Below are 25,671 nucleotides of genomic sequence, written 5' to 3'. Positions count from 1 at the left end.
AAAAAAAAAAAAAAACCTCTTAACAAAGTTAATATAGAAGAAATATCTTCAACATAGTAAAGGCCATATATGCTTACCTCTTTCTTTATTAGCAGACATTTTTACTGTTGCACTCACTTTCATTTTCCTATAATATAACCAAAGAGGGGACTCTGCTGACGAACACCCAGATCACTAAGACCTGCTATACTCAGTTACCCTTAGCACATTTATAGACTGCTAAAGCTAGACAAGAGCATCTAGAAGGACATCTAACAATGACATACATGTGGTACAAATGGGGTAAATATCCATCAGTTGTGGGTCAGTTTTGATTTATCTCCTCCTCATGAGTCTTATTTCTCTGCCTACTTGCATGCCTGGTAAATTTTGATGTGATTATAGACACTGTGCTTCTGGCCTTGCTGGGAGCTGGATATTCTTGGATTCCTAAAACAGTCTTCAATTTTGTTCTGGGGTACCATTAAGTTTGATCCTTTCAAATCTTCCTTTTACGACTAGTTTGGCAGGAAGGGATTAGTACTCAGTATAGGGCTTATCATTCCTCCCTACCAAGAGAAGACTTTTCTGTCTGTTCTACCTAATGCCGTACTACATAAGTTTTCCCAGTCTGACTGATGGGAACAGGCGCTACACCCAACACTGAGCACATATCAAGCACTTTCACCTCTAATTCTTTTAGGTTTTCATTCCCCTGTCTGGGGTAGTTTCTTCATATGCATGTGTTGTTCAGTACTCAGCTCAGTACTTTAGTGGGATCCTTTGCAGATCTTTGGAGTTCTTGCTCAAAGAAGCTCTCACCTCTCTGATGCTCTATACCCCAAACTCAAGTCACCTCAGTCTCCCAGGACCTCAAATTACCAAGTCCACTGGATTCTGCCTGGGCTTCCAGCCCCACAATGGCACCATAGCCTGGAAACCCTCTGAAGATAGTAAGCTAAGCCAATCATATGGCTCTCATCATTTGTTTCTTATTCTTCTGTTGCCTGACCTCTACAACCAGAGTTCCATTTTTTCCCTTTTTACTGCTGTTTCAAGCACAAGAATAAATCAAGTCCCTGTTATTTCTTCTGAAGTCTTCTGTATTCAGATTTACAACAGTAAAAGAGAAGAATAAAGAGAGTATCTATCTACACATGCATCTGTGTGTGTGTGTATATGATGCACATTTTATTGTTTATTTTTATATATATTTAAAGAACTATTTATTTGAGAGAGAGAGAGAGAGGGAGGGAGGGAGAAGAGCACATGACCGGGGGCAAGGGGCAGAGGGAGAGGGAGAGAGAGAATCTCAAGCAGAGTCCATGCTGAGTGCAGAGCCCCACGTGGGGCTTGATCTCAAGACCCTGAAATCATGACCTGAGCCAAAAGCAAGAGTCAAACGCTCAACAGACTGAGCCACCCAGGTGCCCCGAGAAGTGCACTTTATTTATTTTTTAAACAATTTTTATTTATTTGAGAGAGCCAGAGAGAGCGCATAAGTAGGGGGAACAGCAGAGAGAGAGGGAGAAGCAGGCTCCCTGCTCAGCAGGGAGCCCTATGTGGGGCTTGATCCTGGGACCCTGGGATTGTGACCTGAGCTGAAGGCAGACACTTAACCAAGGAAGCCACCCAGGCGCCCCAGGATGTGCATTTTAAATCTGAATGCCTTGGGTGGCTTTGTTTTTTCTAGAGACTGTTAGATCTTTTCCAGTGTGATCACTAAAGCCACTTCAATCAGCTGCTAATGATTTGGCCATGGCTGCTACAACCTCCTGTTCGGGGAGCAACTTTTATGTCCTTTTCTCTCTCTGAACTTAATAGTTGTTTTAAGCTGCTCCCAAGAGGAGATACCTGGATGTAGCTTAGAGTTTGGACCCAGTGTCTCTGGGAGGTACTAGAGCAGAAGCACATGGGACCACTAAGCATCACATAATAATGCCAGGATTGTCATTCCCCAAAGACCCCAGGGAACTTTCCCACATGGTGAGGAAGCTTTCTCTCCCTGGTCTTTGTTCATGACTTTCTTACATTCCCAGAATTCTAGCATCATTATCAAATAATTAGTCCATAGACTGCATTTTCAGATTAAACATCTTGCTCCTCCCACCTTACCTCACCTGGATTCCTCACTATGGTTAAAGTATAGAATTTATATATTTTAAATGCCTTGGTTCTTTCTATGTAAATAGGTACTTCCTGTATGTGAGGTATTTTCTTGATGAATAACGTAAGATAAAGTTCTTCCCACGTGAAAGGGAGATTCTAACTGTTGAAAATGTAAAGTCTGTTTATGATCACAAAACACGTAGACAGCATTTTATTGCTCTCCAAAACTAATGGAACACATTTAAAAATTCCCATGCGAAATGTATCAATTCACCTTTAATAATGTAATTGGAAATTTTATCTTCTTCTATCTGTCCCTCCCCTCTCAGTTTCAATTCCTTTTTATTCCTTTGCCCTTTAATTTTCTTGTGCATTTGAAAAAGATTTACTTCACTTGGATCATCCTGTCCCCTTTAGCTTCTTCACCCACCTCTGGAGTGTCCATGAAGGTACTTGACTCGGTATCTCTATAGAAAAGTACAGGTAACAACGCAAGAGTTTATTTTATTTCGCTTACCTTCTCCTAATCCATTAGTAATTGCCTAGTAGGCCCATAAAACTGAAAGCTGAGAGAGTGAATAGCACATTCTTATTTGTTTTATCCACGGAGAAATCAATCTACTTGTAAAAGTTAATTGTAGAATCGGGTAAGAAATTGGTCGACATGCCACTGGCTTCTCACAGAGAAGTCAATTCTTTCACTTCAGGAAGATAAAGCACTGACTATTATGAGAAAAGTCTCTTTCACTTTTGGATTGTTAAGAGTATTATCAAGAAACATCGATTCAAAGCACATTCAGTAACAGATTCTGCAGATCAAACAGGAAGAGTTGTTCATCCCAGATTCATGTTATATAAACTTTTAGACTATGAGAGAGAGAGAGAGAGAGAGAGAGAATGAGAATGTATGTTTTGGGTATTACTTCCAGGGGAGGATACAATGATTATAAGAGCCTTTCTTTTTTGATGGATAGATGGATCGATGGATGGACGGCATTGGAAGAGAGCATAAATTACCTTCATACAAAGGCAGTACAGAGAAAAGTTTGAAGAGATTTACATCAAGCCCGATGTGCAGCAAATTTAGTTTTTACCACAATCTTTACTATTGATTAAAGCTGTAAACTCACTTTGGTGAGGCTAGCATGAGGGAGATAAGTGGCCAGAGACCAGGCCTGACAGCGAATCTATTAACAATGATGGGTAAAAAGCATAGATTCTGGAAATAATTAAAGAAAGAAGCCTTTAAGACCTGGCTAGGAGTCAAAATAAGTGTGAAATGAGGGAAATGAGAAATCAAGGAAGAGCTTAAAATCAAATGTTGGAGTCCTACAAGAGAAGGAACAAACAATAATGAGGAGGAGATGTGAAGAAAATGCATTAAGTTCAATTCCCCCACAGAATCTTCCTGAGACCCAGAAAAGAGAACAAATCCTTTCATGAAGATATTTAAAAGAGAGATATCCCTTTACCTTAATTGGTCTGAAAGAAATTCTACCCAGAGCCAAGAAAGATTAACTGAAAAGTATTTACAAAGTTTTATTTTCATATGCTTATCTTGCTTTTATTATGTTTTTTTAATTGAGGTATAATGGACATGTAACATTGTATTAGCTTCATGTGTATAACATAATCATTCAATATTTGTACATACTGGGAAACGATCACCACAGTAAGTTTAGAAAATTTTTTTCTTGTGATGAGAAATTTTAAGATCTACTCTCTGGGCAACTTCCAAATATTCAATACAGTATTACTAACTAAAGTCACCATGCTATACATTACATCCTAATGACTTATTTTGACAACTAAAAGTTTGTCACAACATTTTCAATCGTCCAAGTCACAAGTCAGAGGTGGAAAACTCATTTTATTTTTTCTTTTTTTGATAAGACCTTCCTAATGGTGTGAAGAGAGCCAACGTGTTCAGAAGAAAATCTAAAAGGGAAGTGGCTTGTGAAGTAAGGAACTTCCTTCCCTTCGTAGATGCAGCAGTACATAAGTAGCTGCATTAATATGGCTTTAGACTGAAGCTATGTAAAACGAGCTACTGCTATATCCTTTCCACTCCAAAGATGGCACTGCTAACACACCCTCTCTAGGCACACAAACCTACCTAGCACACTGTTCACTCCAACAGAACTCCTAGCAATAGTAGCAGTAGGTTTCCCTCTGAGTTGTTTGTTGTTCAAATGCTAAGGAAGGGCATGACCCAGTCCACCTCTACTCTCTTCGACACAATCCCCCTAAGGAGCTTGGTACACTATTCTAAAGGGAATGCCCAAATGCAGTCAGAAGCTATGAGAGAGTTGGATTATGGTTTACAAGGGTGTTAAATATATCCTTGGAATCATGAGAAACTCTTAACATGAAAGTTAGTGAAACAGAGAAAGAGATCAAATTCAAGCCTTTAGAATTGGAATGGCTTAGGATTTTATTCATGATCACTGAGATGGTCTATTTCCAAGTTTCCATTTCAATCCTAATAATCTCTCAAAAAGAGAAGAGGATAATCTTTCAAAACAGCACATGAAAGATGGTAAAAGAAAATATAATCCCCGGGTATGTGTATGATTGTGTATGTTTATGTATGTGGAGCTTAGAAAGTGGACGTGAGACATAAAGCTTACTTGAAGATTACAATCTTAATCACATAAAATTTGGGCTAAAGGTTCATTTCCATTAATATTTAAATTATTCAATGGAAGTTCTTGTAAAGAAGAACTGTGCAGTCAAAAGGAATTCCTGCTGTTTATATTAACATTCTTGTTATGCTTTTCTACAATTTTTCCAGAGGCATTTTTTTGTTTCCCAGTAAAATGTCTATAAGAGGGTGACAAACTATCACCATTGTACAAATATTTGTTTCACAACTGTGAAGAAAGTATAATGAGAGCAGGAAAGCAAAATAAACAGAATAAAATAAGATTGCATGAAACTCTGCTATGCGTTGCCACCATAAATGAAATACGTATTCTGTGACTCCATAACTACCACAACTGAAAAGGTAATAGACACAGAAAGTTGTGGGTTTTTTTTGTTTTGTTTTGTTTTTAAGACCAGAGTGCACATGCACAAGACAGCATGAGTTGGGGAGGGGTAGTGGATGCAGGGCTTGATCTCATGACCCAGAGATCATGATATGAGCCAAAACCAAGAGTTGCACCCAGATGCCCCCATATACACAGAAAGCTTTAAAAATCTATTGTATATACTCCAAAATAAGTAACTTAGCTGATATAAAATTACTCACTTTTCCAATAGAAAGTTGAGGGAAATTTTTTTTATCATCTTTCTTATTCTTTGCTATTATGTATATGCATCATCATACATTGAAAAATTTGAAAGAATGCATTTTCCACTTAGAAGGAGCACTGTTAAAGTAGCACTAGCAACTTCATTTTTAATGAACTATTGGAGGAATTATTATCAGAGAAGCCCAATAATACTGGTAATTATAAAAAGCAGTGCTCACTCTCGAGACTCGTATGCCTACATACCACTGTACATTCCACCAAACCTTCTAGCAAAAGTAGTGGTAGGTCTCCCAGCAAGATGGTGGCTGGCTCAGGTCATGTTTACTAGCATATCTCCATTTTCAACACAGAGTAGTACAGTTCACATATGCAATGTTCTATGCTATGCCTCCATCTTTAGAGGAGATGTTCCCTAGGCTTCCTTCCTTGCCTAGGTGGATTTCTCCCAACAAATTTGAAAAAGTACCTACTTTAATTCACCAAGCAAGTATTCCCCACATATTATCCTCAATTCTCACTTCCCAGTTGCATTCTACCATTCAGAAGTGGCCTAAACAACAGTTACACTCTGTCATCAGATAATTTCAGGAGGTTAAATATTGTTCATAAAGATAGTAATAGCTAAAGTTGATTAGTGATTTCTACCTGCTAAATACTTTGCTGTTTCACACATTTTAGTAACCATATTTTAAGAAGAAAATAAAAATGAAAAGATGGAATACTTTATTTAAAATCACACAAATATGGACCTGGAATCCAAACCCCTTGTGTGTCTTACTCAAGAGACCAAATACTTAATCACCATTATACTGCTTGGTGTTCACATGCAACTAAAGATATAATGGTTATGAGTCCATTTCTGATGGCCTGAGGCTCAACAAAACATACTGAGGATGACTCAGAAAATTCTAGGATTACAGAATACCCGAGGACCTAATTGGTCACTAGACACTTCAAGTAAGGGACCTCAAAATGAGCTTCAATAAAGTAGCACATAAAAGAAGTAAAAATTCAGGTTAGGACCTGTACCTGGCCAGCGTGAGTGACACTTAAGGAGCCTTAACCGACAGCATGTGGCTCATTGGGCATATGATGATGGCACTTAGCTCCAGTCTCGGCTGCGAGTTTAACATATGTCTGTGTGAAGCCAGGCAGTGAAACACTCTTAGGCCACTCGAGACATACAGATCACTGATATCCCCACTTATGTCTCCGTATTTAGAATATCCATTATTGATACAAGTTCAAGTTCCCCACCACTCACCTGCCTAACTATAAACTCTGTGAAATAGTTATAATATGCTGGCTAATGTCTGAAAAATGCAAAAGATCCAGTTTTGTGTTATTACTATTTTATCTTATTTTACTTAGAAAAATACATTCTTTGTAGGAGCACTAGTCAAAGAGAATTTGATATATCAGCTTCAGGACATTTTGGAAGATGTTGGGATACGGAAGAAATAACTCGAGAAATTGTTTCCCACCTTCTGCAACTGCACTTGAATAAATGGAGCAGTTATTAGTCATTAATCTTACCATCTTCACAGATACCAGCATAGCAACCAGGTGTGGCTAGTCCAAGTAGATTCATTTCTGCACCTATAGAATGTTTTCCCTCAAAGCACAAACACGTCACAATACAGATAAATTTTGAATTTCATACAGTAGAATTACAGTATGTGAGATAATTTTCTTACAACTAAGTGACCCTGAAAGCTCTGAAAAGCTTCCTACTCCACACTTCTCATGGAATATAAATGGAACTAGATGTCGGTGAGAAAAGTCAATTCTATTTTTCTGCAGGTTCACCATCATGTTTGTTAACTGTCCACTGTCAAGACTAGAAGTAGTTTGTTGCTAGTCGAGTAACTTTCCAGGTGTTTTAAAGAGGGACTTTGTTCATAGTCTTTTTTTTTTTTTTAGTTTATTTATTTATTTAAGTAATCTTTACACTCAATGTGAGGCTCGAACTCACGACACCAAGATCAAGAGTCGCATGTTCCTTTGACTGAACCAGCGAGGCACCTCTAGTCATAGTTTCTATATTGCTAAAACTTAATCACTTACTCTTCTACCAAGTCCTGAGAAGGCAGAAAGTAAATAATGCATTACTGAACAACGAGGAGAAAGTTAATGAAAAGGTTAGGGAGGGGAAAGGAAAAGAACAGGATCCCACAGAGAAAAAACAAGTTGCATTTCTTACATTTAGTCCTGATATATCATGAAAACTAATGATATAACTCCCATGAGCTGCATGCAAATCAGAGCATTAATCTCTAGCAAAATGGTTTATGTTATAGGAACCCACAAACAGATTTCCTTCAACTGCAGTAAATCAAACATGGTGGGTAGTTTCCATTTGACTGATGAGTACACATGTCACTGGCAGGAGGGCAGTGACATATGGAAGAGCAATAAATATTTTTTCTGACACTTCAGCAGCCCTTGTTCAATGACACTAAAGGAAGATAGAAGACTTGAGGAGAAAACGCAAGCCTGTCCCTCTCAGCTGTCATGCCACTGCCGAGGCAGCAACTCCAAGGTGATCTGGTCTGCGGCATAGCTTGCACATTGAGTCTTAAACAAATGAATAGTCTGAAAGCAAAGAATCAATAGTTCTCTCAGAACAGTGTTTTCACTTTCCTTCCAATTATGGCATTCTCCCAGTAACTAAGATTTCCTTTAATGACAGGGATTTGGACAATCTTTACATTCTAGGACCCGGTGCCCAACCAAATTTTGTTAAAGCTTTTGTTCTTTGTCCTCCTCAACAATATACTTTATAGGCTTTCTGTCTGCGTAATTTCCCATTTCTAGGGGGAAGAAAATCAGGGACAAAATGTGTCAGAAAGCATTATGTTATAACCCATGTCTAAGAGATTTGGAGGTATTTTGCTCTGAACACCTTGTACTCACTTTTTTAATGATCTCAGTTATTTCCCTAAACCTCCCTGAACGTTACGATTTGGGCAACCACCGAGCATAGTTATCAAGGGCTTCCCTCTAATAGGCAAAATACAATAGGTATTAAAATGTAAACACAGTGGTTTCCAACTTGACTTACGTGGCTTCTAATTCTTTTTTGAACACCTACTGTCATGTACCAGAGGACACCCTGAATCTCAAGTGTGAGTAGAATAGCACATAGTTCAAAATGGACCTTTCCCAACTCTGGTGTCAGGGTCTCAGTATAGTGGGGTAATAAAAACTCATTGGGTTCAACCACATTCTTGGGGCAGGACTGGAAAGACAGAGATCTGCCATCCAAGATAGATCCAAAGAGAGAGCCAGGCATTTTGAGGGATGCTCCGCAAATCGCTCATGCAGACGTGTGCAGCACGCTACCAGTAAGAGACATGCAAGTTATCCATTTTGAGGTCCAAGAAAAAGAAGTGTGGCAGACACGATGCCACATCATGGTAAAAGCAATGTAAGGCTTTCTGATCATGTGTCTAGTAGCTGTGTTTGCTTGCTGAAAGCCTTTATTCCAGTCTCCTGATTGCACCACGAAAAAAATGAACAAATCTAGCTTGGCCTCACATTCATTCAAAATCTGGTTCTTAATATGTAGGAAAACAGTGGAGTATTGCACAATTAAAAAAAAAACTCAAGAAAATGAAACTAAAATTTTCTTCTACTGCTAATTATCTTTATGGCTTTGGGTAAATCACTAATCACTTGTAACTGTTAATTTAAAACATGTCTTCGAGGTGCTAAATTAAACCTACAATAGTTCTGGTTCTCAAATTCTAACTTTCTAATTCTATTACTTATTGAACAGATATATTTATATCCGTCTCTTTCTATTTAGCTGTTGTGCTATAATCACAATTCAAAATTAACAAACCATTCTTGCTTATAAATTATGTTATGCAGCCTCAATTTTACAAGATATTTCAAGATTGAAGGTTGACATGAATTCTAAGTATCTCTCTTCAATATTCCTAATATGCAGATATTAAAAAACTAGAAATTAAAAAAATAAACTTATTATATCAAAGTTAAAAAACTTGACAGATGAAACTAAAGAGATGACACTTCACCATACTAAAAGTTAATGTTTCATTCATATACTCATACATTCATTCAACAGCCATTTACTGAATGAATACCATGAGCCAGATATTATATCAAATGGCTAAAGACAGAGCAGCGAGTAAGAATGACATGGGCCTTATCTTCAATGGACCCTGCATTTTTGGGGGAAATTGAAATCAGTCAGAGAACATTAATACTGTCATTTATAAATGTCTTCTGTGGCATAATCCCTTTCTTCACGAAACCTTCAGTCTAGCTGGGAGACGATGTTAAATAATTACATGAATACTTTCACTTGTGAGAGTTGTTCCAAAGAAGTACAAAATATTGCATGATTCTTCTCTTTTGTTCAGCTTCATTATTGTCCATTATTCTGTCTTCTAGGTCACTAATTCATTCCTCTGCTTCTTCCCGCCTACTCTTCTTTGCATCAAGCCTGTTTCCAATCTCATTTATTGCACTCTTCCTCTCTGATTCTTTTTTTAACTCGTTTATCTCTGTGATAAGGGCCTCACTGATATCTTCTATTCTTTTCTCAAGCCCAGTGAGAATCCTTATGATTGTCGCTTTAAATTCTCCATCAGGCATGCCACTTATATCTGTTTCACTTAGATCTCTGGCCGTGGCCTTATCTTGTTTGCTCCATCTTGGCATTTCGTCTAAGTCTATGCCTTCTTCTCTGTGTTAGAAAAGCCAGCTGTACCTCCTGCTCCTGGAAGTAATGGCCTTATGAAGAAGAGGTCATGTAGTGCTCAGGGCCTGGCACTACATGAAGTGTAGACACTTCAGGGAGCGTCTCTGGTGTGTGCTTCATGTGCTCAGCTATTGTGTTCTGGCTGCTCTATTCTTTAGGCCAGTCATCTGCAGAGGCTCTCCTTGCCTGGTGTGGGCAGCGTTTGGTTCCTGGCCTGAATATGTGAGTTTTAACTAGGCATGCCATGGTCTGCTTGTGAAATGAGACTTGACACCAACTCTACCAGAACTGAGGCCCTGCAGAACACTCTGGTTGGGAGACATGATGTGGGCAGGGGCTTGTGCTGGTCTTCTGTGGGAAGGGCCTGTTGTACTAGGACTGATGCAAGCTTGACTGAGAAAGGCAGCCCCTCCAGAGCACAGAGGGGTGGGGCTTGGTGTAAGCAAGTTAGGCAGCCAGAGTCCACACTGAACTGCTTCCCTGCTGGTGGTTCTGTGTTGATCCTGAGGGGTGGGGTTGAGGGGGGTGGAAAATGGCACCTGTCAGCTCCTTTGTTTCCAAAAAGGCATCTCTGTGAATGCTGTCTCTCAGGGACACACTCTCAGACAAAAACAGACTTAGGGAACCCAGTGACTCCACCAAATGTAGGAACTTTCATGTTATAGGAGTCCCAGAAGAAGAAGAAGAAGAAAAGGGAGCAGAAAATTTATTTCAAGAAATAATAGCTGAACACTTCCCTATTCTGGGGAAGGAAACAGACATCCTGATCCAGGAGGCACAGAGAACTCCCACCAACATCAACAAAAGCAGGCCAACACCAATTATAATATGTAATTAAAAATTACATATTTGTAAAATATAAAGAATAAATAAATAAAGAAAGAAATCTTAAGAGCAGCAAGACAAAAGAAGTCCTTAACTTACAAGGGAAAACCTGTAAGGCTAGCTGGAGATTACTCAACAGAAACTTGGCAAACCAGAAGGGAATGACATGATATATTCAAAGGGCTGAATGGGGAAAAATCTGCAGCTAAGAATACTCTATACAGCAAGGCTGTCATTCAGAATAGAAGAAGAGATAGTTTCCCAGACGAACAAAAACTAAAGGAGTTCATGACCACTAAGCTAGCCCTGCAAGAAATATTAAAGGGGACTCTTTGAATGCAAAGGTGAGATCAAAAGTGACAAAGACAAGAAAGGATCAGAGTAAATCTCCAGAAACACGACAAAACAAGTAAAAAAATGGCACTAAATAAATATGTATCTATCAAAAAATGGATGGAAATGGACTGACCACTCCAATCAAAAGACATAGGGGGTCAGAATGGATAAAGAAACAAGACTAATCTATATGCTGCCTACAAGAGATTCATTGTAGATGGAAAGACACCTGCAGATTGAAAGTGAGGGGGTGGGGGCACCTGGGTGGCTCAGTCGTTAAGCATCTGCCTTCGGCTCAGGTCATGATCCCAGGGTCCTGGGATCGAGTTCCGCATCGGGCTCCCCTGCTCAGCAGGAAGCCTGCTTCTTCCTCTCCCACTCCCCCTGCTCACTGTGGCTCTCTCTCTGTCCAATAAATAAATAAAATCTCAAAAAAAAAAGTGAGGGGGTGGAGAAACATTTATTATGCAAATGGATGTCAAAAGAAAGAGTAGCAATATTTACATCAGACAGACTAGACTTTTTTGTTCTTGTGTTGTTCTTATTCTGCTTTGGTATCAGGGCAGTACTGTCCTCACAGAATGATCGTGAACGTGTTCCCTGTATTCCATCATTTTAAGATTTTGATAAAGATCATCATCATTTTTTTAAATGTTTGGTAGAATTCACCACTGAAACCATGTAGTCCTGGGCTTTTCTGCACCAGGAGGAGGTGATTCCTTAATTCAACCTTCATTCTTGTTCTTGGTCTAAGAAGATTCCCTATTTTTTGGATTCAAGATTCATGATTCAATCTTAGTAACTTGTGCGTTTTTGGGAATTACCTTTTTTTCCCTAAGTTATCTGATTTGTTAGTATATAATTGTTTATAGTAATCTGTTATCATGCTACTTATTTCTGTGGTTATCTGCTGTGTTGTTTTCTCTTCCATTTCCATTTTGGTTTTTGAGTCTTCTTTTTTTTTCCTAATGTAGTTAAAGCATTGCCAATTTTGTTTATTCTCTTGGAAACCTGGTCATTACTTCCAATGTTATGTTATTACTTATTCTGGTCTCTGTTTTACATCTGTCTGATTTTTCTTTATTATTTCCTTCCTCTACTAAATTTCAGCCAAGTTTCTTCTTTTTCTAGTTCCTTGTGGTATAATGTTGTTTACTTGAACTTTTCTTCTTAATACAATCATTTATAGCATAAATTTCACTCTAACATCTGCTTTTGCTGCATCCCACAGGTTTTGGAATATTGTGGGTTTTTTTTCTTTTGTTTTGAGACATATTTTGATTTACTGTTTGATTTCTTATTTGGCCCAATGCTTGAGCAGTAGTACATTGTTTAATATTTACAGATTAAATATTTAATATTTACATTGTAGATTTTCCAGATTTATTATTGATCTTTAGTTTTGTACCACTGTGGTTGGAAAATATACTTGGTATGATTTATGTCTTCTTAAATTTGTAATATTCGTTCTGTCTCTTTTTATGTGATTTAATCAGGGGATTCTTCTGTGTGTACTTGAGGAAAATGTGTGTTCTGTTTTTCTTGGATGGAAAGCTTTATATATATCTTTTAGAACCACGTAGTGTGAAGTATGCTTCAAGTAAAAACTGTTCTTGTTGAAAAAAAAACACACTTTATCTGAGGGTACTTGTTTAAAATAAAGTGTATCACAAGGGAGGTGGATGGGGGATGGGTGAAAGAGGTGAAGGGAATTAAGAGTACACTTATCACAATGAGCACTGAGTAATGATGTATAGAACTGTTGATTCACTGTATGTATACCGGAAACTAATGTAACACTGTGTGTTAACGACACGTGNCCGACACGTGAATTAAAATTAAAAACCCAAAAAAAAAAAAAAAAAAAAGCAAAGTAGCAGGGAAAATATAATACAGTGGAAATAAACTCACTCTGGGGATCAAAGGATGCTTTTCCAAAAAAGTGACTTTATCCTATAAGGGAAAGAGAAAAATTTGGGTTTTTTTAAAAGACTTTATTTATTTATTTTAGAGAGAGAGTGTGCAAGGGTGATTGGGGATAGGAATGGAGGGGGAGGGAACGGGAAAGAATCTCAAGCAGACTCTGGGCTGAGCACGGAGCCTGACACAGGGCTCAATCTCATGACCCTGAGATCATGACCTGAGCTAAAACCAAGAGTCGGACATTTAACCAACTGAGCCACCCAGGCACCCTGAAAATTTGTTTCTTCAAAGTGAGAAAATGGGGATTGTTTTAGGTGGGAAGCATATACAAAAGCTGAGGCAGAATGGACTGTGGGACATTGGAAGAACTCGAAGCAAACTCCATACAGAATAAACAAGAGGTACAACGGCATATCAGTACACTGGGAGACGGGCAGACTAGATCACCAAGGGCTTAGTTGCCAATTTTCAAGGTTCTTTGATTTTACAGTAACAAATACATTTTAAATATAACTCAATTTATTTAAAATATTGAGTCAAAATATCTTTCACATTTATCTAGTTTATAAAGTGAGAAAAAGTAATAGGCAAAGCTGTAATTATCAAAATGATTGAAATACTGACATTCGAGAGCAGTTTCCAAACAGTACATTTTCATAACTCACGTGCTAAAGAGCAAAGGAAAATAACCTAAGGTTTGTAGCCTAGATTCTGACTCAGCCACGTCATTCTACTTCAACCAGGGGCTTAAGCAGGCCAAGTGAACACAATAAGGAATCTGATCTTACTTCTTATGAGTCATCTTGAATAATAATAAATTACTCAGAGACATAAGGGAAATAAATTAGCCTCTGAGACACTGTATCATGAAGATATAGGCCTTCCATATAAACAGAATATTTGTAGGACTGACCCGAAAATGTACTTCGATATTCCAAGGTTTAAGCTTTTAGACAGGGCACTGGCAAGGCTGGACTCAATGATCATTCTATTTTGTAGCAAGTCCTGAAAACGTAGGTGCTGTGACATGAATTTACACCCATTCCTTACATTCAGTGCAAGGCAGAAACATGCAGCCATAAACGGATGATGCCAACAGCGCACCGTGAGTGTCAGCATTTCTTTCTGAGGTTTTCAAGCTTCCCATTTCCATTCCATTATGTCTAGCTCTATTTCCACTTCTGTTCTTTCGTAGTTGTTTTTCTGATTCGTCCCTCTATCAAATACTGAGAAGTGTATGAAGTAAATTTATTAGTTTATTTTTTGTGGAATATAATATCACACTATATAAACTATGGGTTCTAATTCCAATTCTGTGTCTAACACTCTTTTCATTCTTCCTATTTTTTTCAGAATCTGGAGCAGAAATTTCAGACTTCAAATAACAGTTAAACTCAATCTAACACATTTTAGACTCAGCCTGTACACGTCAGGATTAAGGTGTTTTGTTTTGTTTTGTTTCCCAGCTTTTCACTCTCCTTATCTCAGAGAGAAGATTAGAGGAAAAAACTAATTTTGAGCCCTTATATAGGGACATGTAAAAGAAAACTGGTGTTTAAACCAAGACACCAATGCACAGTGAATGTTGAATTCCCAAAGCGAGGCATCAGATTACCATACGCGGAAATTATGAATGAAAGAGAAGTGTGTTTCAACTCATAGATGCACACTGGCATCACCTGAGTACCTCAACACACTATTGATGCCTGGGTTCTACCCTGAGGAATTCTTACTTCATTCAACTGGGTTATGGCCTTGGGACTGGGATTTTTAAAAAGCTACCAAGGAGATTCTAACGTTCAGAACTGCTATGTTAGCTAATAATAATGATTTAGAGAACATTATGGGGGTCACACTTTCCAGAAAATTAACCACTGTACTTGTTCGATAAATATTTGTTGGATTAAATCAATAACATGATGCTTCAAGTCACTAAGTGTCCTGAAATACTAATATAGAAATTATGCTTAAACTATTAAAATAGGGGTAAAAGTATCTTTCAGCAGATACTGCTTAAGGATTTGCTAGGAATAATGTCAGCAGTCTTTATGGAGCCTTGTTCCCACAGGAGTTCCAAAATCACGGCTAATTCCTCTTATGTCTTGAATCATACATAGTGTAGGTTTATTAATGTCTAGATTGGTTATAATTTGATCACGCGTATCAACTTTTACTAAAATCTAAAAACTGTATTTTTGCAGTAAATATTACCTGAAACTGCCATTTCCAAAAACAGATCCTACCTACTAAATTTTTGTAGGTATTGTATGACAGAGAGGTAAGGGGTATTTTTCTGATACGGATCACAAAATAACAGTTATAGGTCAGGATTTGAGGGGAAAAATTAAGATTGTTAGAAATCCCTGCTATGTGACTGGTTCTAGTAAAACAAGTTAAATGAAGTCCATTTCCCTTCAAGGCTTCTACAATTTACTGTGCACCCTCTTCAAGTGTGTGTGTGTGTGCGTGTGCGTGTGTACGTCCACACATGTAACTGTATATACACATAACTATATATTTATATTTATATTTATAGACAATTCCTTCTGGGTGTTTACAGAAGGACAGGGAATTGCTGAACACTAATACCCCCCATGTAGCAGCTTTACTAGACAGAGTTTGTATAGTTGTACTTGTTCAAAGACAAGAGTGGTAACAGTTCTTTTGACGGTCCGTCTTACAGTGTTGTATTTACCTCAACAGTAGACTCTCATGGGACGCCTGGGTGGTGGCTCAGTCGGTTGAGCCTCTGACTGTCGGTTTCAGCTCAGGTTGTGATCTCTCGGGTGGTGGGATCAAGTCCCACGTGGGGCTCCCTCCTCAGTGGGGAGTCTGCTTGGGATTTTCTCCCTCTGCTCCTTCTGCCCCCTCTTTTTCTCTCTCTCTCCCAAATAAATAAATCTTAAAAAAAAATAGGCTCTCAGTTCTCAGAGAACAGAGGACTTCTGAGTATTGTTTTCTTTATTTGAAGGAATGGTTGATTTATGCCATCATTGCTTAATTCTTGCCTCTCAATGAGGAAGCTAAGTACTTTCTTAGCTAGTTGATATTTGACAAGACTGAGCATATTTTGTAATGACCCTGACTGAAGACCAATAAAATACCTTAGCATCACTCGTGTTAAGAAACTCTCAAATTGTGTCTCACAAAATGTTAATGTTTCCATTGAAGTGATGACCCCATATTCTAGAAGAACTTAAATATAATAATGAGAGAGCACTATGTTGTAATTTGCTTGGTGCAAACATCAGGATCACATTTGTTAATAATTATTATTTGAGGCAGCTACTGTCTGCATCCACCTCACCACAGGTCTACTCGTTCATAAATAAGGACCAGGGCAGGGGAGGTAGCCAGCTAAAAAGACATTTTTCTCTACCCACAGTCATCTTGGGATTCAGAAGAGGTGGTGTATTCCTGGAATGGGACAGAGCTAATAAGATTAAATGGGAAAGGCTAAAGACAGAGAGGGAACTAGCCTCATGATTCCATATGCTTCCATACTGATTTGCTGGACAGATTTCATCAGGCAAAGTGCACAAACCCCCAAAGCAAAGCTCAACTGTGCCTATGGGGCGATCTTAATTAAATAGAAGTATAGTTAACCAATAGTGGAACAGTGCCCCATAAGGAGGAAGCAATCACCCTGCAATTAAACAATCCTGACATCAAATGCTAACTCTACCATGTACTAATAATTTAACTTGGCAAAACAAAGAGGAACTGCTGAGGAAACTGAGAGGAATTTAGTAAGGTTAGACTGTTATTCAAGAAATAGTGATAGGGCATTTGCTATATTTCAGGTACAAGAAGATAAAGCTAAAAAGGCAGACCGTGCATTAAAGGGCACTTATGGGTTGTAGCGATATGGAGTCATCAATCATTATAATAGAATATGGTAATCAGTGTAATTACAATGTGCAGTGGGAGGAGAGGGGAAGGAAGTCTAGAAATGCCTAGAAGAATCAAGGTACTCCTCACAAAGACTATAACCTTGGGTTGAGACTTTAAGGATTCAAATATGCATTTATTAGAGATGTGAACATAAGGAGTACATTCTAGACAAAAAGAACGGTATCCATGACATAAGGATGGAGCTACTATTGGCAAAGTTCTGCAGTAAGAGAATACTGAAGAGCAGTTACAGAAAATTAAGTTGATCCGGTAGGCAACACCCAGAGAATAAAGAGGCTGGTTTGTCATGCTAAAAAGCACTTTGAGTTCTTTTTCCCCCTCAAGATGGTGAGAAGCCAAGGACATATTTTGAGTAAAGAGCTCATGTCATGTCTGTTTTAGAAAGCTCAGCATCAAGAGATTTTAAAGGATGGTTTGGAGAAGGGTAAAATTAAGGGAGAGAGGACAGTAGAGAGTACTTCAATAGTATGGGTAGGACCTAGCGAGAGTAGTGGCAGTAGGGAAGACGACAAAATTAACAGATCAAGAATTAACTCATGGAGCCGAGAGAATAAGTATGTGGACCAATGCTGTGGAGATGGGAAGATCTACACGGACTTCTGGGTTTGGAATCTGGACAACTGAATGGATGGTAGCTGTTACCAATACATGAAATTTCAAAAGAAATATACTGAAATGGGATGATGGTGGGTTTGATGATAATCCTTCAGAGTATGAGGTATTCATGAAACATTCGTTGGGAAATGGAAAGTATCTGGAAAAGAGCCTGGCACATAAGAGACGCTCAATACACTGTAGTTCAGCTTCTTTTCTCAACAAAATAATTGTCACTAAGCTCCTGAATACATGTAATTAAAACTTAAAGAAAAACATCTGGTCTCCTTTCAGTTTAATAATGGATTCTTTCCTAGATTCTGAACATGCTTTTCCTTTCACCTACATGATCCCGCCTGTCCAGTCTATCACATGCCTGGCTCTCTCTTTTTTTTTTTTATCCTTCCAGCCTTGGTTTGAATATCTTCTAAGTCAGGCCTTCTCTAGCCATGCTAAGAAGCAGCAGTCTCCCAGCTTGGTATTTATCTCACATCCTCCTTTTAATGATCTTCATGGAAAATTTCTCCATTTCAAATAAATAATTCACATTAGTTTATTTGCTTACTAGTTCATATGCTCTTCCCATTAGAATCTATTCTGAGGTCTACACTGAAGGAAGAAAGAAAAGGAAATCAGTAGACCATTTAACTTTGAAATTAATTACCCTAGTGACAGATCAAGAAGTTCCTTAACCTACTCATACTACAATACATGCGGAGTCCACGTTATTTTCAGTTTTTGTGTATTTCGCTCCCTAACATGTCAGAATAAGGCAGGGAAGGAAGAGAAATTTCATAAAACACAAAATGGTGCAACAGTCTCTTTCACAAATAACATGTGCCTGAGGTTTGTGCATCAGGCACAAATGTACTGATGATTACAACTCTAAAACAATTACAAGCCAGCAAGAAAATACTTCCATAATACCATCAGCCAGCCTAATGTGGCTAGAAACCCTATTTGAGCCTCTGCTACAGGCAAACCAGTATGCCATTCTTGGCAGGTGATAAAAAATGAGTGAAAGCACAGTATCTTTCTTAAATGAATTTACAATTTAGTAATGAGGATGAGAAAATACAAATAATTACATGGCAGGATGCGGATCAAGCTATGAGACACGGTCAAATGCAGCACCATTGGAAACCATACAAGTCCTTTCCCTTTATTTCTTAAAATACGGTGACCTGATTTCTAAATCAAGCGTAGGCAAGGGAACAGACCAGAAAGCAGGCAAGTAATGCGTGTCTTGGGCATTTGGTACTATCCCTGGAAATACATACCACAGGGTGGAATGCAACCACAGGATCAGAAACCACAGAAGAGGTTCATGGCCTTTAGTGCATGTTTGAAATCCATCTCTCCTTCATCACCTACCTAGGTGATGCTAAGTTACTGCACATACCACTAGGCTCTGCTTGTTTTCCCTCCATGTCAGTTTTGACTCCCAAATACACATAAAAGAGCCACAATGTCTGCAAAGTCCACAGTCATCTTACTGCTTACCTTAGCACTTAAGGAACTAGAAACAGAAATCAATGACCAATTCATTTCCCTTAATGAAGCAAAAGGAAAGAAAAGTTTTGTCAAAGGAAATAGGATACAAAGACAACGAATGATAAATGAAATAAGCTTTCAATGATACAGTCATCTTTATCACTAATTTCACAATTCAACTGTGAAATCTCTCCTTCCTTGAATTTTCTTCATGTAGAATTTTAATATGTCGGGAAAATTTAAAAGACCCAAGTAAATAAATTTTATAGTAAAATTTTAAAATCTGACTTCTTCTATAACCTAGCTATTCTCAGGCAAAAATTTACAATAATACTTGTAACTCCCATGACCATTACTTTTACATGAAGTTCAAGGTCAGCATTCTTCCACATCTGTTCACTTCTGACTTAACCATTTAATGCAGTCGTTTGATCGTGAAATATTATTGTATTTCTATAATATTAATTATACTTACTTATGGCAATAGTATTTTCTGATTTCTATGATTTCATTCATCTTTTATATTAACTGGAAGCACTCACGCGTGTCAATGTCTCCATTCTGTCAATAAATTAGCAATGCATTGTGCTGAGAACTCCACTCACCATTTTTTCTTACAGTTTTATTAGTGCATATATTCCTTTAAAGTACTCTATTACTGATGAAGAATATAACAGAGGCCAATTCATTAAAATTGCTTGTTTGTAAGATATACAGCAGAAATAAATAATTTACTTAATAAAGCTGAATGCTGTACTACACTGAATTACAATAATGAACCAAATTGAAGATACTTTGGAATTACTTTTGTGGACATGTTGATTTTTAAATAATTTTACTCTTTACTATCACTTCTTTCCCCCTCGTTTTATGGCATTTAAAAATCTTCAAAATTTTTAGGGTTTTTTTCATATAATAATAATTTATAATTATGTAATCAATGCCTTGCAAAATGTCATGCCTAAAATTACAAATTTTGGAGCTTTCAACACCCTGAAGTTAACCAATTGTTTTCTACTAATGATTATGCATTAGTTCTTACTTGTAACTTCCCCTGGATCCTAAGTGATAGCATTTTCTCGATTTTGGGAAAATATCAGCTTTCTCAGTATTTAAAGTCATTTCCCTTTTAGTCCCACACCAGCTTCAGTGTCTCCTTAATAGAAAGTGGCAAACTTTTTCAGTGTATTTTAGTTTGTCTTGCCTCATTCCAAGGATAAAGAGGGAGTAGCAAAGGTGTTCCTCTGTGAAATAAAATTTAAGGTGAAATGGAATTAAAGGTGAAGATCGTTCTTCCTACTGGGGGCAAGTTCTGTGTAAAAAAGTAAACTCTCTGCTTCCAAATTCATACCTCAATGAAGATTAAATTTAGTTTTCCAAATGTACCCTGAAAAATTACATCTTCAATTAAAAAAAATAGCTGTGTGCCTTAAATGGGCTGATTTTTTATTTACGAGAGTAATATGTTAGTTTCTTGCTCAGGACTGACAAATGCTCCAGAACACTCATTGAATTCTTTCTTTCCCATACATAAAGTGTTATTACAACCAGGCCAAAAAACCAGTAGCCTATTAAAAAAAAAAGTAGGCAAAAGATATGAATAGGCAGTTCACAGAAATGCAAATGGATATCAAACATATGAAACATGCTGAGAGTAGAAAGGCAAATTAAAACAACACCAAGATACCATTTTTCATCTTTCAAATCAGCAAAACAAAAAAATGTTGTAACCCCTCTGCCTTGAAGTCACAGTGAAATAGGCATTCTCATCCATTTTTTTTAAAGATTTTATTTATTTATTCGACAGAGATAGAGACAGCCAGCAAGAGAGGGAACACAAGCAGGGGAAATGGGAGAGGAAGAAGCAGGCTCATAGCAGAGGAGCCTGATGTGGGGCTCGATCCCATAACGCCGGGATCACGCCCTGAGCCGAAGGCAGATGCTTAACCGCTGTGCCACCCAGGTGCCCCTCTCATCCATTTCTCATTTAGAAATACCTATGCCACTTCACCAAACAATTCCACTTCGGGGAACAGATCCTACACATGTACACACAAGCAGATGCAAAATTAAATACAAATCAGGTGTTTGTACAAACCAGGTGTTCTAGGTCATCCCTCATCCTGACCCGTCTTGCAGTTAAGTGTGACCACAGCTCTGAATTCTTCCCAGTGAAATGTGGGTGGATGACATGGGTACCTGTACCAGAGAACCTGTAACTCTGCTCTAGTCTTTCACCACCCCCCCCGGCCCCCGACTGGAATGGCCGTAACCACAGTGACCTTGGACGCCACTCCTTGATTCTGTAAATGCACTTTATGAGTTTAAAAAATATGTTTTTATTAGAATCAACCAAGAGCATGAAGTAATGAGAATGTACAAGTCACATTTTAACGGAGAGGAAGTGAGAGGTGCAAGAGGAAGGAGAAGTGGAGGGATCTAAGTTCCTCATTTCACATGGTGGAAAATCAAGAGGTACTTGGTGAAGTTGATACAGAAGCATATGCTCGTGTAAATTATTAACATACAGGTAATCAAAAAATTGATTTTTAATTAACCCAGATATAGAAAGGAGGGTGATAGACCACATAAGGAACCTAATCCTCCTCTTCCCTAACTTGGAGGAGATGCGTATTGCCTACTGACAAAAAGCCACAAAACAGAGATAACCAACTGTATCCTTTAAAGTTCAGTAAGGAATGCCATAAAGTACTAAAAACAGTCAAAATTATTAGCTCTGGTATGTGACGACGTTGAAGGGCCTTGAAAGCATTATGCTGAATGAAATAAGACAGATAGGACCAGACAGATACTGTATGACCTCACTTATATGTAGAATCTAAAAGGGCCAAATTCATAGAAATAGAGAATGAGAACTGCCAGGGGTTACGGGGTGGGAGAAACTGAGAGATGCTGGTCAAGGGTACAAAGTTCCAGTATAAGATGAATACGTTCTGGGGATCTAATGTACAACAGGGTAAATACAGACTGATTTCCTTGCAAAAACAGTCCAGGTTATGGGTCACTGAAATTCAAGGTATTTTATTTCATTAGGATACTTATGATTTGTGAAGGAAGTATCTTAGTATTACTTAGACCCTAACAGGACAGAGATTTATTATTAAAACATAAAAAAATAAAATCACGAGAAAATGGCAAATCCTGAAGTTAAGACAAGATGGAAGAAAATTTGACATCTGAAAGCCGTCAGTGCAAGAGAAATTAAGTAAAATAGATGTTCCGTTCACAGTCCATCCATACAGTTATGTAAGATCAGAGAGTGTCAAGACGGAAAAGAAATAATACAAGTAGAAAGACATTCCACTTTTACTGACTTGTGAGTAGTTCTGTGACGTTCGGTCTCATGACTGAATCCAAATCTACACTGTGCGAGGCAGGAGGAAATCTCCGGTTACCGAATTACAGAGAGTAGGACAGTGCACAAGCCAGCACTCCACTACTCCTGTGGTCCGTCAAAGACCACTTGTCCTGAGACCGTATTCGCACACAATAAAATCGCCCTTCCTAGGTCAAATGAAGCTATCAAGACATTAGCAGTGTATTTTTTGAAGATGAACAGCATCTTCAAAGGGTAAAAATCCACTATGATTCCAATACTGCCTGGAGCAAAGTGAGAATGGAACTTTCGAAGTCCCTACCCTCGTGCAGTGGACCATCTTCCCAGCTGGTGATTCTCTTTGTGTTGACGGGCCAGCAGCCAACCTCAAAAGAGAAAGCCCTTAAGAAACATAGTAAAACATTCAGCTGCCATTTCAAACTTAGCAGGGAAATTTAGGTAGGTTACACTACATGAGAAAATCAGTACTGCTAGGAGGGAAACAGGTACAGGCTGATGAGTGTGTTACAAGACAAAACACTGAATTTTTTTTCCCCTTTTGCTCACCACTGCAGTGGCAAGGCTGTTAGTCCACACCAAGTCCCTTTACGGCTGTTAGGAAGCTTGAGAGAAAGACACCATGACCACCTTCAGTGACAACAATGAGACCTGTGCCAGTATCAGCGCAGATTCCCGGCTGGCTAACAAAGCAGCACTGAGATGAATGGCACAGGTGACCGTCAAGGGCTTATGAAGCAGCACTCAAGGCCACGGCCCATGGTCAGACAAAGCGGAACAGTCATGGGAGGTGAGAGTTAAATTCTGAAAGGTGTCCCAACTGTTGTCATCTGAAGAAATACCTTTCGATCATGCTATACCCCCCAAAAAAGTCTGTACATCCTGGCATAAAATAGGTATAGAACTGGAGTGAAAAATCCCTCAAGTTTTTAAGTATTCTCTGATTAGCCTACCACTTTCCCATCTTCTCGGGATTTAAGAGGGCTCGTTCAGACTTTGCCTGTTCAGATCCAGCATTACTATTTTGAAGTTTTGACTACTTCCTCCTAGAAACCCACTCCCCTTTGCTCCCCAAACACTATTCTCTCCTGATTTTTCTCCTGCAGCTCTACAAACTCCTTTGGGATTCCCCCTTTCTCTGCTACATTGTTAAATGGACGCTCACATCTCTATTCACTGTATCCTCCCTTCTTTAGTGATCATATCCATAGCCAGGGCTTTTAGATCCCCCCTGCATACTTATGAACCTCAGTTATTATTTCCAGACTGATCTCTCTGCTGAGCTCCAGACCTGCCTATTCAATCCATTTCTTAGACATTTCATTTGACTCCATCACAAATCATGACACACAATTCTTCCCACTAATATCCAACCTCCTTCTCTTTGACCATTTACACAACAGAAATTAGAGAAGCCAAATTCTCCTTTAGCATCCTTTCTTGCAACTAGAGTTGACCAAATGATACACTTCTGGTCAGTAAGACATAAAGGTATTCCTGTGCAAAGGCTTCTGGGAAAGTAAAATCTATTCTTTGTTCCCTACCTTTTATTCTAATCCAAGTGATGGTTTAACGCCTTTTCATGTATTTCTTAGTCATTTCAATGTCTTATTTTGTGATGTGCCTTTCATCGTTTTTCTACTGTGGTATAGTTTTTAATTGACTTGTAGGATCCTGTATATATTCTAGAAACAAATCTGTTGGATAAAGGTATTGAGAATATTTTATTACAGTCTGTGTGTCACATTTTACCTTACTTTCTTTTTTTTTTTTAAAGATTTTATTTATTTATTTGACAGAGAGAGAGAGACAGCCAGTGACAGAGGGAACACGAGCAAAGGGGAGTGGGATAGGAAGAAGCAGGCTCCAAGCAGAGCAGGAAGCCCGATTCAGGGCTCGATCCCAGGACCCTGGGATCAGGCCCTGAGCCAAAGGCAGACGCTTAATGACTGAGCCACTCAGGTGCCCCACACGTTAACTTTCTTAATTTTGTCTTTTAATGAACAAAAGCTCCTAATTCTACTACACTCTAATTTTCTTTTTACCTTTTTACTTTCCCATTTTTTTTTCCTTAGGGGCAGTGTTTTTCATATTCTGTTCAGAAAATTTCTGCCTATGCTGGAATCATGAATATGTTTTCCTGTGTTTCCCCCTAACATAGTGGTTTTAATTTCATAATTAACTCATGCTTTTAGGTAATTAGATATTATCAATATACACATAATCAAGTTTATAACTTATTTTATTTACTATCATATTTCTCCCTTATGAAATTCCTCCCTCATGTCAATGTTACATCATTTTTCAACAGTATTTTCTGAGTCCCTTTTACTGTTTAATTTTTTTTATCTGTATCTTTAACGCATCTGCCATTTCTCTAAGGTAACATATGACCATATACACTTAATATTTGTCTTACCTACTTAACCTGTTGCTTCTATATCATTTAATGGCTAGTCCAACCTTTCACCCAATTTGAAATGCCAACTCCATAGTATGATAAGTTTTTGGGGTTTTTTTTTTTTCTAAAGATTTTATCCATTTGAGAGAGAGAGAGAAAGCACACAAGAGAGTGAGAGAGCACACAAGCAGGGGGAGCAGCAGAGGGAGAGGGAGAAGCAGGCTCCCCATGGAGGGGAGCCCAACGCGGGCCTCGATCACAGGACCCTGAGACCATGACCTGAGCCAAAGGCAAACACCCAACCAACTGAGCCACCCAGGTGCTCCCACAGTATGGTAAGTTTATATTTAAAATTACATTTTTTTCTGTACTTTCAATTCTCCTCAGCTTCACTGTTTATCAATGTGTATACCGATACCCACTTTGGTTACTATAGTTTTCCAATACGTAATACTATGAGATTAAATACTACCACAGAGTGCACACTTCTCAATATGTTTCTTTTAGAATTTTGTCCTCGCTATTCTCACATTTATTTGCTCAGATAAACTACAGAATCCTTATTTTCAAGTTCAGAAAAAAAATAACATGCCACTGGGATTTTCAGAGGAATTGCATTAAATGTACAGATTGGCTGAAGATACAATTATCATCTTTATAACACTGCGGCATCCATCCAAGAAAATAGCATGTGTCTCCATTTAGCCAAGCCTTCCTCTAAGGCTCTCCTTAAAATTTTGTAATTTTCTTC

General features: G+C 38.3%; 1 protein-coding gene across 7 annotated transcripts in view; it reads right to left on the bottom strand.

Annotated features, from left to right (window-relative positions):
• LOC100475400 (melanoma-associated antigen B18) overlaps positions 1 to 25,671 on the bottom strand; it is a 420,370-nt gene that overhangs the window by 262,392 nt on the left and 132,307 nt on the right. The gene's annotated exons all lie outside the window — the stretch shown is intronic.

Source organism: Ailuropoda melanoleuca, chromosome X, assembly GCF_002007445.2.
Source record: "Ailuropoda melanoleuca isolate Jingjing chromosome X, ASM200744v2, whole genome shotgun sequence".
Taxonomy (NCBI): Eukaryota; Metazoa; Chordata; class Mammalia; order Carnivora; family Ursidae; genus Ailuropoda; species Ailuropoda melanoleuca.
This window is presented reverse-complemented; position numbering and strand designations above follow the sequence as displayed.